At 41.1% G+C, this 15,481-nt stretch overlaps 1 long non-coding RNA gene across 1 annotated transcript; it reads left to right on the plus strand.

The window, feature by feature from the left end:
- The first annotated feature begins 5,494 nt into the window (after positions 1-5,494).
- LOC127338360 (uncharacterized) lies at positions 5,495-8,074 on the plus strand. Its single transcript, XR_007874321.2, has 3 exons — positions 5,495-5,748; positions 5,850-6,069; positions 6,746-8,074. It is a non-coding gene; the product is annotated as an uncharacterized lncRNA (long non-coding RNA).
- Positions 8,075-15,481: the final 7,407 nt, after the last annotated feature.

A 15,481-nucleotide genomic window follows, 5' to 3' on the forward strand; every position in this document is an offset into this window, starting at 1 on the left:
CCCGGCCCGCAAACTTAATGGGTCGGCCCGCTTAAGACGTGGCAGGCCTCGTGTGGGCCTACCATCTACCACGGGGTTTCAGCGGTTAACGCCGTTAACTGCCAGTTAACGGCATCTGCCACGTGTCAGTTTGCATGACGTCAGCAGTCAACGGGCTCCCGGAAACACTTCTGCAACGGTCCGATTTTTCGTGGCGGAAGGGCACCCAAGCGCGACGGACCGAAAAATACGTGGTAGGACTTTGCCTGACGCAGTTTCGACAACAGAACCCATATCGTCGGGTTAGGCCCATTGCGACGAAAAATACCCCTTAGCGGACGATTTTGAGACGTTGTCTATTTGAACTTTTCTTGTAGTGTATGACCGCCCTTGCACTTCACGGAACAACATACGTCGCATCAGTTGTCATTGACATTTCTCACAGGTGAACCTAAGAATGAAACTGAAAGAGAGTGACCTTGGATATGGGGGGTTTGAAGGGTAGCAGGCATAGGGGGCACAAGAAGAGGGCCTCCTCCATCTTCAGAGAAGAGTGATCGGGAACACGAGAACGGGATGGGTTCATTTTTTATATATGCCTTGGAGTATGGATACTACTTATAGGAAGAACTTACTTGCTAAGAATCGGCGTCGGCCATACGAAACCATAGATGCACAACCCAGTTTTGGGGGAAAACCGGCAACGTCAGCAGCTCTGCAGTTTGTCAAAATAAAGGACAGAGCTTCAGTGACTTGATGCTTCCAAGTCTCATTGTGACTTGGTGCCACCATCTACCATCCAATTGAGATCCAACGTTCCAAACTATCTCTTATTTCGAACATAAAAACAAGAATTATTCATAATTTTTTTAGAAAATTCCAGTAAAATGTGGATGCCTTGTTCTAAAATCTGTGAAATTCAACCCTTAACGGATCGTAGCGAACAAGAGGGGGTGAATGGATGCTACACAAATTTTACGTCTTTTTCAGATTTTAGGCAATGAGGAAGGTAAAGGTGATAACTTTAGTGGTGGAGATGTTCCTAGTATGATCCTAGGCTAGTGCAACTAGTAAAGGAACCAAGCATAATAACAAAGTTAGGGAGCGGGACAACCGGGGGGCGCGGAGACAAGGCGAGGTTTGTTCCCCATAGTTCCTCCAACAAAAGGGAGTACATCTGCGTTGTGGAGGTGCTAGCCTCACACAAGAGGCTAGGTGGCCACACCACGAACGAAGGCCTCACCTTCTTCCTCCAGAGAGCTCCATAAAGGGGCTCCCCCTTCTCCACTAAGGGACCGGTCGAGGCGGTGGTTCCTTCACAAGGTTGGGGCAAGCTCCACAACACCGAGGAACCCAACACCCTATGGGGCTAGCACAACTCCAAGCTAGCCTCCATAGGAGCACTTCATCCAAGATCCCACCATAGGAACCCTAACTGCAAGATCCACAAAGGACTAGAACGAATTGGTGAAATCTCTCTTGGTAGAACTATAGATCGGGGCCTCCTCCAACACTCCTCAAAGTTTGGGCAAGATTGGTTGGATGCGTGGGGAGATCCTCAAGGTTTAAGCTCAGCAACAATGGAGGAGAGAGAGAGAAGAGATAAAAACGAGCTGGGGAAGAAGTGGCCTTTTTATAGGGCCCCTCAAATCCAACCATTATGTGTTGTCTCCGCACAACCGGTACTACCTCTTTGGCAAGCGATAGTACCGCTCTGGATTCGAAATCCCACACAGATGCAGCCACATGGACTTACAGCGGTAGTACCGCTTGCGGTACCGCTTTGGTACCGCAATGGCCTTTGTAAGTTTCTGGCCTGAGTTACGGTACCTAAGCGGTACCAAAGAGGTACTACCGCTTGTAAGCGTTACTACCGCCCATGGTACCGTAGCCCTCTCTATAAGTTTTTCACTGTGATTTTTCCATAGCGGTACTGCAGGGAGGTTCCAGTAGGGGTAGCGGTACTACCGCTCCTGTTACTGGTAGTACCGGTCATGCAGTGACTCCTTTCTCCTCTTTTCCTCTCTAGCCATGTTACCTCGCGGTACACAAACAAAACCAGAAAACCTATAAGCTACGCTTCAGTCCTCCGATCATGTCGTGTTCAGCGAGGTCACCGTGCACTTGCAAATCTATCAAAGACAATCTTTGCACACGGTGAAAATCATTCAAGTGTTGTTATCAAACACACAAAACACGGAGTATAGACTTTGGTCTTTCAGTCTTCCCCTTTTTGGTGTTTGATGACAACACAAGAATTTGCAGTGGCATAAGATATTATGATAAGGTTCTAGATTTGCAAAAGCTAGACGGAGCTCCCCCTAGACGTGTGCATACTTGGAATATGCATTTGAATACATATACACACATCGTATGGAACACAAAAAAGGGAGTAGAAGCATGCTAACGTCCCAAGGAGATCACTCGTCATCATCATCATCATCGTCCTCATCATCATCCTTGTCGCCTTCCTCCTCCTCGTCCTCCTCATCAGCACCTTCCTCGTCCTCGTCTTCCTCCTCTTAGTCATCTTCTTCTTCAATATGGCCCTTGCCATGAGGTGGCGGAGAGGGGCGCTCGAGGATGGATTCTTCGGAGCTTGTTCAAGTGTGCTTGGACTTCCACTCACCGGGAGGGGTGATGTTGTCTTCGGAGCCCTCGGAGACGGGAAGACCCATGTGCCTCATCATTTCCTCTTGGCATTGACGAATCTTCTTGTTGTTCTGGTGGGCTTGGTACATCTTGTCTTGGAGGTCGTCCTTGAAGCAAAAGGAATTCTTGAGGCGAGCAGTGAGCTTGGCAAAGAGGCCTTTGGTATTGACGGAGGAGGGCACGTAGTCAGAGTCATCACTATCGTCCTCCTCCTCTTCCTTATCCTTGGGGGCGTTCCTTGGGAAATCATGATTCTTGACTTGGGGTCTTCTCTCCTTATGGATAGTGAGGGGGCGACATTGCTCTAGGAGATCTCCATGGCCATCTTGTTCCCATTTGATGCAAATGAGCCTCATGATGTAGGGAGCAATTGAGGAAGCTTGCGGAGGAAGGCACACTCACGCATCTCATGCCATATGTAGTCCATGATATCCAATTGCTTGCTCCTACCCTTCATCTCATCGGTGCACACAAGGAGGTTCACAAGAAAGCCATGTACTTCATCTTGGTTGGTGTGCTTGGGGTTGATGGTGATGCGATAGATGCGGTTTATGATGTCGTGGACCGGAAGAAGATTATAGGCACTTCCACACAAAGTTTTCCTCGGAATGTAGAGGTTGACGATTTTCTCCTAGGCCATTGGTTTGTGATCAAGGTGAATCCGGAAGAGGTGGATATTGTTGTCGGGGAGATCATAGCCAATGCCCCTAGAAAAATCCTGCCATGTGGCCTCCATCTCGAACTCCTTAGTCGTCTACTTCAGTGAGCGGAAACCAAACTCATCCTCAAGAAACACCATGGTGGCGTAGAATTTACAAATCACTTCCTTGAAGTAGTTGTGGGATAAGGTCATCAAAGGAATAAGACCTTGTTCTTCGCAAATCTCGAGTGCCTTCCCAAAGTACCCGGGATTAGAGCGGATCTTGTCCATGTTGATGGAGTATTGGGGGAAACAATTGAACTCCTTTGACCCATAGACTTCATTGTGGATGATTTCTTGATTGGCATGGTGGAAGAAGTTGTTGGGGCAAAGCCACGGGTTTCTTGGCACCAAATAGTAATTGGTCCTCCTCAATTCCATGAACTCGGCCTTGGTGAGAGCACTCATAAGCTTTTGGGGACCCGAGGTGGTCCTCTTGCTAGCTGCCGCTGCTACTGTACTTTGGCACTTATTAGTCCTTGGCGACACAATATCCTCTTGCTCTTCTTGCTCATGGTCACGGGAACGACGAGATGAGACTTTCCTGCCCCTCTTCACGCCGCTATGGGATGGACTTGTGAAACATCATAGGTTGAAGAGGGAATAGAGGATAAGTGCACACGCCTTGGAGTTGAGGATCAAAAAGGACACTAACAAGCAACATGAGTGAAACAAGTCATAGCGGTAGTACCACAACTCAGACCGGTAGTGATGGCGCGTGGTGCACACGTCCGTTGGGAACCCCAAGAGGAAGGTGTGATGCGCACAGCAGCAAGTTTTTCCCTCAGTAAGAAACCAAGGTTATCGAACCAGTAGGAGATGAAGGCCACGTGAAGGTTGTTGGTGAAGGAGTGTAGTGCGGCGCAACACCAGGGATTCCGGCGCCAACGTGGAACCTGCACAACACAATCAAAATACTTTGCCCCAACTTAACAGTGAGGTTGTCAATCTCACCGGCTTGCTGTAAATAAAGGATTAAACATATGGTGTGGAGAATGATGTTTGTTTGCAAAGAACAACAGAGAACAATGATTGCAGTAGGTTGTATTTTAGATGTAAAAGAATGGACCGGGGTCCACAGTTCACTAGTGGTGTCTCTCCAATAAGATAAATAGCATGTTGGGTGAACAAATTACAGTTGGGCAATTGACAAATAGAGAGGGCATAACAATGCACATACATATCATGATGACTACTATGAGTTTTACTTAGGGCATTACGACAAAGAACATAGACCGCTATCCATCATGCATCTATGCCTAAAAAGTCTATCTTCGGGTTAGCATCCGCACCCCTTCCAGTATTAAGTTGCAAACAACAAACAATTGTATTAAGTACTGTGCGTAATGAAAACAATACAAATATCATTAGACAAAGCATTGATGTTTTATCCCTAGTGGCAATAGCACATCCACAACCTTAGAACTTTCTGTCACTGTCCCAGATTCAATGGAGGCATTAACCCACTATCGAGCATAAATACTCCCTTTTGGAGTTACAAGTATCAACTTGGCCAGAGCCACTACTAGCAACGGAGAGCATGCATGTCACATCCCAAAATTTTCCAAATTTTGGATTGTGAAATAAAAATAAAATTTAAGCTTGGTTGGTTTTCTTGATTTAAAATTTACAATGAAAAAAAATTGGTGGTACTTAAAACTATTTTTTTAAAAAATAGAGTTTTCAAAAACATGCATTGCATTCATTAGCATCATGGCATCTTTGCATTCCTTAGGAAAAATTTGAACGAAATTCAAATTTATAAAGAAACCTTAAATCCGAAGAAAGGCAAATAAAGCCATATAAGCCTATGTGCCCAATTCGAATTTATCAAAATGTTTTCAAACTAAAAGTGATTTCAAAATATTCTTCATTGAATAAGAAATCCTCTGATATTTTATTTATATTTTTCTAACTTGGTTTGAGTCACTTTTGATCAATTTCGATTCTTAAATCATTTCCAAATTTTAAAACAGAAAAAAAAATGATAAGCTGGCATCCGGCCAGACCAACTCAATTGAGTCAGCCCAGCCGAAGTCGCACGGCCGAGCGGCCAAAGCCAACTCAAGGACACACATCAGCAAGCTTGCTCCAAGTCCATGGTCCAAGCCCCACGTTCTCCTTTCCCTATTTTCTTTTTTCTGCTGACACGCCGGACCCACTGCCATGTCATCATCTTCTTCAAAGCTGGACACGAACAGAGGAGTCGCAGGACTGCTACGTTTTCAGTTTCTCTGTATTTACTCACCAATTGATTCCGGGCGTTTTAAGCCACCATTTGATACACCGGTTGTTGCTACTTAAGCCCCACACCCTCCTCTTCATTTCCCCTCCAATCTCACAGGTCGAGAGCCTCCAGCCTGCTCTAATTTTACCTCGCAATTCCACGGTACTGCCGCAGTAAATCGTCGATTCCGGTGAGCACAGTCCATCTTTTGACCTCCAGTTTTCGCCAAACTCTTTCTTTCTTCATTCCGCAACTCTCAGATTTTGATTCGCAATTTTTGGTGCACCACAGCAACGTCGCTATCTTCGTCTGTGAGCACGTCCGCGGGATAGTTTTCCGGCGAGCGATTACCGGAGAACCAGTGTACCACGACGTCCGCGATTTCGCCATCAATTTCGTCTTGTCAATTCGAGCGCCGTCGTCTGCTTCACCATCACCAGCGATCACCAGAACCTTGACACCGTCAACCAGCGAGCCTGCACGACGACCACGTAGTCCAACCGCTGTTCTCGTACGTGAAGTGCTGACCATCTTTGTTTTATCTTTTCCTTTCTTCATTTTCCATGAACCACATGATCTAGATCCTAAGGCTCATACTAGATGACTTAGATGAAGGGGTATGAACCAATCAGAATCAGCCAATTGTCATATCCAGTCTAATTTTCGTATATATTGGACAGTGAAACATAGAACCTTGCAAAAATCATATCTTTAGTTCCGTTCATCCAAATTTAGCAAACTTCGTGTCCCTGGATTCATAAAAACGTGTAGAATACAGCAGACACATAATATTACACTTTTGCATCATATTTGTACACAATTTTTGCAGAAACTCAAATAGAGTATTTTGGCCATATAAATAGTTCTACAAAATATTTTTAAGTAATTTTTTTGCATTTAGCAGAGATTTGAACCCCCTGTACAGTAGCATTAGAAAATAAAAATGTTACCTATACATTTCTCTTGTAGTATTTGTTTAGTGTTGTAGATCTTTTCTAATGATAGGAAATGTTTTTAATTATTAATGCAACACTAAAATTTTGCCATGGCATCATGCATATAGTTGAAACCAGAGAACATATTAAGTGTGTTGTTCATGTTTAATCTACATATTGCATCCATATATTTTTATCTGTGATTGTATATGTGTTGCTATGTGTTCATGGAGTGAAAATATTTGTTTGTAGATTGTGGTTGTGCTGATTGCAACGTGTGCGATTGTGAAGATTGCACCAACTCCTCACCTTAACCAGGCAAGTGACACACACCAAAAGTCCCAGTTTTAATTCTTGCACCGTAGTATTTTTATAGTAGACATGTCTAGGATTTATGCTTTTTGCTTGCTATTAAATCCTAGTAGTTTAGCTACACCACTCCTAGACTCGCTTAGCCGCCATTAAATTTAGTTGTTACCTGCTATGCCATGGAAAAGGTTTTGATAGAGGTTAAGGAAAAACAACTAAGTTTAATGAATTACCTGGGTGAATGGTGGAGTTATGGAGAGGGTGGATGTATCAGGGGCAAGACCCTGGTGCTAGTGCACACTTGCGGAAAGTCACCCAGACTTAAAGAGATTGTAGACAAACCTTGCTCATTAGCTTTCCGTACAACCACATGCTACTATGGCTCTGGCTTGACAAAGTATGTTGTATGAACCCGGATCGTAGGGGCCAGGTGGTGGTAGAGGGATACCATAGGTGGAATGGGGCCCTTAGGGAATGGTTCGGGTGATTACACACAGAAGGTCTCGGCCACGGTCTGCACCTGTCCTCTGAGCAAAATGTGCATCGATGTAGAAGGATTGACCTGGCCATGTGGGTAAAGGTGTACAACCTCTCGAGAGTGTAAAATCTAAGTACTTAGCCGTGTCCCCGGTTATGGACAACTTGAGCGAACTGACAAGTCCTTGTTCGAAGATCTCCTCATCCCAATTTCTTAAATAAAAACTGGTGGGTGAACCAGGGTAGGAAGGTACATTGGGGCTTTACCAATGTTACTATTAATTGGTACATTGGGGATTTACCAATGTTACTGCTAATTAGATTGAAAGAAAATATTTTGATAAATGATAGGGAAAAATTGGCTTTATGCAAAATGAACCTGAGCTCTACCTGCCAGATGTGCACGTAGGTGTAGGATGCCTTTTGAGTCCACAAAAGTGTCCTTCCCAATACAATTCAAATGTATTGACCATTCGTGGCTGCAACATATCATGTTGCAGGTTTTTCAGTCGATGAGTAAGGGAATGTTAGGGGTTACGAGTCTATCCTCAACATGCTCGCCTGTGGCACATGAAGATGAAGGACTCCATGCTGTCTATGTTTATTCGTTGTGAAACTCTGATAATATGCTAGCCTTGTGCTATGCAATTTGTAATCCTTTATGTAAATTCTGGATCATACGATGTAATAAAGACCTTTGTTTCTTGGTATTACATCTTGTACTGTGTGTGCTAGCGATTGATCCAGGGACTAGCACAGATATGCACAGAGATCGGCACCTTAAAAGGTGAGGTCGCTACAATGCAAGATCATAAACAACACATATATGATAGATCGATAATCAACTTGACATAGTATTCCATATTCATCGGATCCCAACAAACACAACATGTAGCATTACAATAAGATGATCTTGATCATGATAGGCAACTCACAAGATCTAAACATGATAGCACAAGAGGAGAAGACAACCATCTAGCTACTGCTATGGACCCATAGTCCAAGGATGAACTACTCACGCATCACTCCGGAGGCGGGCATGGTGATATAGAGCCCTCCGGTGATGATTCCCCTCTCCGGCAGGGTGCCGGAGGCGATCTTCAGAACCCCCCGAGATGGGGTTGACGGCGGCGGCATCTCAGTAACTTTTCTCGTATCGTGGCTCTCGGTACTAGGGTTTTCGCGACGGAAGGATTATATAGGCGAAGGGGCAGAGTCGGGGGACGCTCGAGGGGCCCACCCCATAAGGTGGTGCGGCCAGGGGTGGGGCCGTGTCCCCCTATGGTGTGGCCGCCTCGCATCCCCTCTTCGTCTCCTCTTCGGTGTTCTGGAAGGCTCCGTGGAAAATAAGACCGTGGGCTTTTGTTTCGTCCAATTCCGAGAATATTTCCTGTGTAGGATTTCTGAAACCAAAAACAGCAAAGCTTGAAGGCTGGCGCTTCGGCATCTTGTTAATAGGTTAGTGCCGGAAAATACATCAAAATGATATAAAGTTTATATAAAACATGTGAGTATGGTCATAAAACTAGCATGGAACATAAGAAATTATAGATACGTTTGAGACGTATCAGGTAGTACCACTTGAACCGGTAGTACCGCTCGTACCGCTCGAGCTCAGCACGAACAGATCTAGGTCGAGATTCATGGCATTGAGGCACAAAGTTTCACATAGTGTTTCTAGCTAGTATCCCTCTACATGGAAAAGCCTTCTAAGATGTTTCTCCACCAAAAACTCCAACAAACCCTAACATATGCATCTAGGGAATTAACAAGTCTTGCATAAGAGTTAACTCATAAAGCAATAGATTCTTAATATAAGGTTTTGAAGCAACACAAAGGAAAATTTAAGTTTCAGCAGTTGCTTTCAACTTTCAACATGTATATCTCATGGATAATTGTCAACACAAATTAATATGATGAGTGCAAATAAGCAAGTATGTAAGAATCAATGCACACAGTTGACACAAGTGTTTGCTTCTACGATAGAAAGAAGTAGGTAAACTGACTGAACATAAGTAAAAGAAAGGCCCTTCGCAGAGGGAAGCAGGGATTACTCATGTGCTAGAGCTTTTTATTTTGAAAACATGGAAACAATTTTGTCAACGGTAGTAATAATTCATATGTGTTATGCATAAAACCTCCTATAAGTTGCAAGCCTCATGCATCGAATACTAATAGTGCTCGCACCTTGTCCTAATTAGCTCGGATTTCCATGGATTATCATTGCATTACATCTGTTTCAACCAAGTGTGACAAAGGGGTACCTCTGTGTCACCTGTACAAAGGTCCAAGGAGATAAAATTGCATTTGATTTCTCAATTTTGATAGATCTCAACTTGAGGACATCCATACCGGGACAACATAGAAAACAGATAATGGACTCCTCTTTAATGCTTTAAGCATTCAACAACAGATAATATTCTCATAAGAGATTTGAGGATTAATGTCCAAGCTGAAACTTCCACCATGATACATGGCTTTGGTTGGCGGCCCAATGTTCTTCTCTAACAATATGCATACTCAAACCATTTAATCATGGCAAATCTCTCTTACTTCAGACAAGACGAACATGCATAGCAACTCACATGATATTCAACAAAGGTGTAATAGGTTGATGGCGTCCCCAGATAACATGGTTACCGCTCAACAAGACTCTTATAAGAACTAAGATACATAAGCGACAAATTCTTTACTACAATAGTTTTTTAGGCTACTTTCCCATGAGAAATGTATTGCAAAGACAAGGAATGAAATTTTTAAAGGTAGCACGCAAGCAATTTACTTGGAATGTTAGAAAAATACCACATAGTAGGTAGTTATGGTGGACACAAATGGCATAGGTTTTGGCTCAAGGTTTTGGATGCACGAGAAGCATTCCCTCTCAGTACAAGGCTTTGGCTAGCAAGGTTGTTTTAAGCAAACACAAGTATGAACCGGTATAGCAAAACTTACATAGGAACATATTGCAAGCATTATAAGACTCTACACTGTCTTCATTGTTGCTCAAACACTTTTACCAGAAAATATCTAGACTTTAGAGAGACCAATCATGTAAACCAAATTTCAACAAGCTCTACGGTAGTTCTCCACTAATAGGTTTAAACTACATGATGCAAGAGCTTAAACATGATCTACTTGAGAACTCAAAAAAATTGCCAAGTATCAAATTATTCAAGACAATATACCAATTACCACATGAAGCATTTTTTGTTTCCAACCAAATAGCAATGAAGCGGCTTTCATCTTTTGCCATGAACATTAAAAGTAAAACTAAGAACACCAGTGTTCATATGAAACATCGGAGCGTGTCTTTCTCCCACACAAGGAATGCTAGGATCCGAATTTATTCAAACATAAACAAAAATAAAAACACACAGACGATCCAAGTAAAGCACATAAGATGTGACGGAATAAAAATATAGTTTCACTAGAGGTGACCTGATAAGTTGTTGATGAAGAAGGGGATGCCTTGGGCATCCCCAAGCTTAGATGCTTGAGTATTCTTGAAATATGCAGGGATGTACCACGGGGGCATCCCCAAGCTTAGACTTTTCACTCTTCTTGATCTTATTATATCATCCTCCTCTCTTGATCCTTGAAAACTTCCTCCACACCAAACTCAAAACAATCTCATTAGAGGGTTAGTGCGTAATCAAAAATTCACATGTTCAGAGAGGACACAATCATTCCCAACACTTCTGTACATTACCCAAGGCTACTGAAATTTAATGGAGCAAAGAAATCCACTCAAACACAGTAAAGGAGGCAATGTGAAATAAAAGGCAGAATCTGTCAAAACAGAACAGTCCGTAAAGACGATTTTTTTATAGGCACTTAACATGCTCAGATAAAGAAGCTCAAATTGAATAAAAGTTGCCTACATATCTGTGGATTACTCATGAATTTTTACAGAATTTTTAGATTCTCCTACAGAGAGAACAGCTCAAATTCGTGACAGCTAAAAATCTGTTTCTGCGCAGAAATCCAAATCTAGTATCAACTCTCTATCAAAGACTTTACTTGGCACAACAATGCAATAAAGTAAAGATACAAATGTATTCCTACAGTAGTAACAAGCACCTTGACTCAAATATAAAACAAAACTGCAGAAATAAAACAATGGGTTGTCTCCCATAAGCGCTTTTCTTTAACGCCTTTCAGCTAGGCGCAGAAAGTGTAAATCAAGTAACACCAAGAGAAGAAGCATCAACATCATAATTTGTTCTAATAATAGAATCAAAAGGCAACTTCATTCTCTTTCTAGGTAAGTGTTCCATACCTTTCTTAAGAGGGAATTGATATCTAATATTTCCTTCTTTCATATCAATAATAGCACCAACAGTTCGAAGAAAGGTCTTCCCAAAATAATAGGACAAGATGCATTGCATTCAATATCCAAGACAATAAAATCAACGGGGACAAGGTTATTGTTAACCATAATGTGAACATTATCAATCCTCCCCAAAGGTTTCCTTATAGAATTATCAGCAAGATTAACATCCAAATAACAATATTTCAATGGTGGCAAGTCAAGCATATCATAGAGTTTCTTAGGCATAACAGAAATACTTGCACCAAGATCACATAAAGCATTACAATAAAAATCATTGACCTTCATTTTAATGATGGGCTCCCAACCATCTTCCAACTTCCTAGGAATAGAAGCTTCAAGTTTTAATTCCTCTTCTTTAGCTTTTATGAGAGCATTTGTAATATGTTTTGTAAAGGCCAAGTTTATAGCACTAGCATTAGGACTTCTAGCAAGTTTTTGCAAGAAATTAATAACTTCAGAGATATGACAATTATCAAAATCAAAACCATTATGATCTAAAGCAATGGGATCATTGTCCCCAATATTCTAAAAAATTTCAGCAATTTTATCACAAACAGTTTTAGCAGTTTCAGGCAATTTTGCATGCTTTGTATTAGAAGTTGAAACATTGCCAACACCAATTATTTTACCATTGATAGTAGGAGGTTTAGCAACATGTGAAGCATCAACATTACTAGTGGTAGTAATAGTCCAAATTTTAGCTACATTATTCTCTTTAGCAAGTTTTTCTTCTCTTTCCCACCTAGGATGCAATTCAGCCATCATTCTAATATTGTCATTAATTCGAACTTGGATAGCATTTGCTGTAGTAAGAATTTTGTTATCATTATCCTCAGGTTTAGCAGCCATTTTATTAATTAAAGAAGCTTGTGACTCAGACATGTATGAGATTCGGTTTTCAGCATTTGAAAGCTTAGTTTGCAAACCAGAAATTTCCATATTCAAATTTTCAAGTTGATTCCCTATATTTTTCAACAAGGCAGATTGTTCATTCATAGTTTTAGTAAACAATTGATTTTGCTCATATTGTGATTGCATAAAGCTCTTAGTAGCTCTTTCAATTTCTAGCATCTTCTCCTCACTAGGCAAAACAGATGTACCATAAGAATTACCATAAGAATTACCACTATTAGAAGGATATGGCATATAGTTGTTGTTACCAAAATTATTCCTATGAGCGTTGTTGTTGAAATTACTATTTTTAATGAAGTTCACATCAACATGCTCTTCTTGAGCAACCAATGAAGCTAAAGGAACATTATTAGGATCAACATTAGATCTACCATTAATAAGCATAGACATAATAACATCAATCTTATCACTCAAGGAGGAGGTTTCTTCAACTAAATTTACCTTCTTACCTTGAGGGAGTCCTTTAAGTGTGCCATTCAGAGTAGTTGATCATCATATCATCAAGAAGTTTTGTTGCAGCACCCAAAGTGATGGACATAAAAGTACCTCCAGCAGCTGAATCCAATAGGTTCCTTGAAGAAAAATTTAGTCCTGCATAAAAGGTTTGGATGATCATCCAAGTAGTTAGTCCATGGGTAGGGCAATTCTTTACCAAAGATTTCATTCTTTCCCATGCTTTGGCAACATGCTCATTATCCAATTGCTTAAAAATAATTCTACTTCTCAAAGATATAATTTTAGCAGGAGGATAATATCTTCCAATGAAAGCATATTTACATTTAGTCCATGAATCAATACTATTCTTAGGCAAAGATAGCAACCAATCTTTAGCTCTTCCTCTTAAGGAGAAAGGAAACAATTTCAGTTTTATAATGTCCCCATCTACATCCTTATACTTTTGCATTTCACAAAGTTCAACAAAATTATTAAGATGGGCAGCATCATCATCAGTACTAACACCAGAAAATTGCTCTCTCATAACAAGATTTAGTAAAGCAGGTTTAATTTCATAAAATTCTGCTGTAGCAGCAGGTGGAGCAATAGAAGTGCATATGAAATCATTATTATTGGTGCTAGTGAAGTCACACAACTTAGTGTTCTCAGGAGTATTCATTTTAACAATAACTAGCATGATGACCCGCGCATTTGCGCGGCTAGATATCTTATGGTCTTTTGTATTTACGAAATATACATGTAAAATTATAGGACAACTAAATGCTGATGCAAAAAATCATACGTCAAAGTGATTTTTTCATTTGTTGACACAAATTTATTCTGTACTTTGTGTCCATGTATGATTTACAATAGAAAAATAGTCTAGCCAATATTATACATACTACTAAGGAATAATTAGTGGGTTTTTTGTTAATATGTTTTATTGGGAATTATATATATTTAGTACGGATTTGGTATTTGCCGACATCAAATTTCAGAATTGGAGTCTAACGTTTGTTATTCCTAAAATTTAAGTTTCCCTTTTCCATCCATTTCATTGTCATTTGTGTATCTGGAGATGCTTCCACAAATGCTGGCTTTGGAATTCCATAAAATGTTAGTTGCGTGTATTGAATAAAGATTTCTAAAATAGTGTCACCGTCTAAATATGAACATGGCTATGTACTTCACAAAGAAGTAAGAAATACATGTAGTCTGCAGTGCTCTATCTGTGTTTATTGTATCATGTCTTGTGTATAGTCCTCTTGCACGGATTTCCTTTACCTAAGCGGTACTGCTCAGTTTTATAATCGATCCTAGCTTATATACCTTTGCCTAGTCTTCAATATTTAGATTCTATCCTACTATTTTTAATCCTTTTGCTCATACATCCTTTTTCACTATGTCAGAATTTGGTTTTTCTAAGCCTTACTCGGCCAATCATGGTTCTATTTTATTCAGAAAAGAAGGCATAACTTATCTGCTTCACCATCTTGCTCCATGAAGGACGCAATTTGATCAAGGATCAAGGATCCTGTTGAATTGATTAGTTATTCTACTGTTTTCATGAAATACTGGGCAGATTTACACGGTGAGAAGGACGCTGAAGACCTGCGTTTGGGAGCTGACGGACTACTGAAGCTAGCTAATATTCAAAATGTTGCTGCTGGGGCTCGAAAGCAGGCCTCCTCCGGTGCGAGAGCCCGTTGATGATCGATGAAGCAAGGAGTGCTGATGTTGATGAGGACGATATGGAGGAGGATGATCATGTTGACATCGCTTTGATGTGTTACAACTTTGTGAAAAAATTACGTCGGTTTACGCTTTTGGCTGGTGTTAGTTGCGATAGCCTAGTTTGGTGCTGTTTCGCTGTGGTATCCCTCCGAGTTGGGAGGAAAACTGTTAGATGTGTTGTGTTGTTGGCTTGCCCTAGGCAGCGTTTTGCTTTTTTGTGGTGTGGTGGTCGTGTTGGAACGTGCCTGATGGGCATGTGATACTCGCTTGTTTTTCGTTATCTACTGATAATGAAAAATCCGATCCTAGGATCGTTTGGAAAAAAAAATCTTGCTCCATGACGTGTTAATGTGATTCTCCAACTGCAGGAACCTCTCTAGACAGCTTAGACATGCTAGATGATTCGGTTTTGCGACATGAAGAATGAGTTTCTTAGTTGCGGAAAAATCTCTACATACATATATGACTCACCAGAAGAAGATTCATGCCATGGTGCATGCTTACCGATCCTCCTTTGTAACATGATGGGAGGTTAGAATAATTATAACATAGACATACATTACCTTTTTCTGGGGTAGATACAGATTACCAGTCTAATTAAATTACCAGACGACTCACGTACCCTTGCTAAATAAGATACTTACACTTTAGTATGGTAAAATTTAATGCAACATAGTGAACAAATCAAACTTTTCCTTTAGCTAGCTTCATTTCTTGTCGACATGACGTCTCCTCTAGTATCTGCATGGGCTTCTAGCAGTGGAATCCATGCGTGCTCGCACTTCTGA

Source organism: Lolium perenne, chromosome 3 (genome assembly GCF_019359855.2).
Source record: "Lolium perenne isolate Kyuss_39 chromosome 3, Kyuss_2.0, whole genome shotgun sequence".
Lineage (NCBI taxonomy): Eukaryota > Viridiplantae > Streptophyta > Magnoliopsida > Poales > Poaceae > Lolium > Lolium perenne.